Genomic DNA, 2734 nt, shown 5'->3' with positions numbered 1-2734 from the left:
GTCTACAGAGCTAGTTCCAGGACAGCCTCCACAAAGCCACAGAGAAACCCTGTCTCCAAAAAACAAAACAAACAAACAAAAAACAAAACAACAACAACAAAAAACCTTAAAGCTAGATGGTGGTGGCGCAAGCCTGTAATCCCAGTACTTGGGAGGCAGAGACAGGCAGATCTCTCTGAATTTGAGGCCAGCCTGGTCTACAGAGTGAGTTCCAGGACAGCCAGGGATACAGAGAAACCCTGCCTCAGAGGGGGAAAAAATGCAAAAGTTGGGCTGGAGAGATGGCTCAGAGGTTGAGAGCACTGGCTGCTCTTCCAGAGTTGCTGAGTTCAATTCCCAGCAACTACATGGTGGCTCACAACAATCTGTAATGAGATCTGGTGCCTTCTTCTGGCCTGCAGGGATACGTGCAGGCAGAACACTGTGTACATAAGAAATAAATAAATCTTTTTTAAAAAATGCAAAAGTTGTTCTCCGACCTTCACATACATGTTGTGGTATTCACCCAACACCACCTTCCCTACACTAATAATAATAATAATAATAATAATAATAATAATAATAATAATAAAACATGAGGCTGGAGAGATGATTTAACAGTTAAGAGCACTGGCTGCTCTTCCAGAGGACCTGGGTTCAATTCCCAGCAACCACATGGCAGTTTACAACTGTCTGTAACTCCAGTTTCAGGGGATCCAATACCTTTACAAAGACACAGATGCAGGCAAAGCATGAATGCATGTTACATGAAAGCAAGCGAACTAATAATAATAATAATAGCAACAATACACCCCAAATTAGTATTTCCTACCACTCATTCTCTGTCCCTTTCCTGTCACGTGTTATCTATTTTTCCTTTTGTTGCTTAAGCTCTTGGTGATGCACTTAAGAAACTGTCACCCAACCCAATGCCACAGAGGTTGTCATCTGTCTCCTTCTAATGGTTTTTTAGTTCTAATTCTTGTATTTCACTCTTGGATCTATTTTGAGTTAACTTCCTTTTACTTAAATGCTAGGGATTGAACCTGTGGCTTCATACATGCTAGGCAAATGCTCTCCTTTTGTGACACCCTCAAGTGGGGTTTTTAAGAAGTTTTTAAAAATAGCATCTTAGGTAGAAGTCAACCTTCATTCCACTTCTGGCAGATACACAGTTGTCTCAGTGCCTCAAGTCAGAAAAAACTATCCTTTTCACCCAGAATAGTCTTGGTACCCTCACAGAAATCAGATGATATAGTTTGATCTCTGGACTCCCAGTTTTATTCCATTAGTCTACGTCCGTCTTTCTGTCAGTTCTACAGTTCTGGTTACCTTAGTTTCACAGTAAGTTTTGACATCATGAAGTAGAAACTGGGGTGGTAGTGCATGCCTATATAATCCCAGCAGTTAGGAGGCTGAGGCAGGAGGATTACTGTAAGCTAAAGTTCAGCCTGAGCTATAGCGAGATCTTTCACAAAAGAAAAAGAAGCTAGAAAGTATGAGTCATCTGCTTTTGTTCTTCTGTGAAATAACATTTTTTTTTTTTTACGTTGTTTTGTTGATTCATTTGGGTGTGGGTTGAATGTCTCATGGCACATGTGTGGCCGTCAGAGGACAACTTGCAGAAACTGATGCTCTCTTTCCACTGTTGTGGGTCCCAGGGACCAAACTCAGGTTGTCAGCCTTGGGGACAAATGTTTTCATCTGCTGAGCCAGCTTTTTGGCCTCTCCAAAATATTTTTGGCTATTTTGTGCCTTTTGAATTGCCAGGTGAATTTAGCATTAGTTTCATTTCTGCAAAAAGAGGTGACTGGAATTTTCATGGGCATTGTCTTGGATACACAGGTGGAACTTGGTGGTATTACTATTGTAACACGATCAGGTCTTTCACTCCATGGACACCCGAATCTTCTGATTCCTTTAATACTCACTAATGCCTTTAAATGTTTTATGACTTTCACTGTGTAAGTCTTACAGTTTACTTGATTAGTTTCTTGGTAAGGTTTTAATCTTTCTAATGCTATCAAAACTAGAATTTGGAATTTTCTCTCTAGTTTTATTTTGGTTTGATTTTTGGAGATAGAGTTGCTCTGTGTAACAGAGCCCTGGCTGTCCTTTGTAGATCAGGCTGACCTTGAACTCACAGGGATCCTCCTTCCTCTGCCTCCTGGGTGCTAGGATTAAAGTCATGCACCATTGTGTCGGCTCCCTGGTTTTATTGCATTCATTCATTCATTCATTCATTCATTTTAAAGACAGTGTCTCATGTAGTCCAGGATGGCCTCAGATTGATTTTGTAGCTAAGAATGACCTTGAACACCTGATTCTCCCATCTTTATGTTCTATGCACTGACTATAAATCTGAGACTATATCCAGCTAATTTTGTTTTTGTTATCCTTTGCTTATGTTGTTTATTTATTTATTTAGCGAGGTTCTCCTGCAGTCTCAGTTAGCCCCAGTCTGACAGTATAGTGGAAGATAACCTTTAATTCCTTGCCTCTCCCACCCAACTGACGAGATGACAGGTGAATGCCAGCATGGGGCCTGGCTGCATGCTGCCTTTGAAGAGGACAGATGTTGTCTCTGTAGCGCAGGATGACAGCGAGGGGTGTGGGTGTGTTGCCATGACAGCCTGTGTGCTGTTGCTGGGGTTTCGTTGTGTAGCTTATCTGAAGTCATAGATGGAGAGTTAGATTCTGTGACTTGAAGGGGAACTCGGCTGACTAATTGTTCCCGCAGTGCCATCACTTCCGG

The sequence above is a fragment of the Cricetulus griseus genome, chromosome 8, assembly GCF_003668045.3.
Source record: "Cricetulus griseus strain 17A/GY chromosome 8, alternate assembly CriGri-PICRH-1.0, whole genome shotgun sequence".
NCBI lineage: Eukaryota > Metazoa > Chordata > Mammalia > Rodentia > Cricetidae > Cricetulus > Cricetulus griseus.
Note: the sequence above shows the minus strand (reverse complement) of the source record.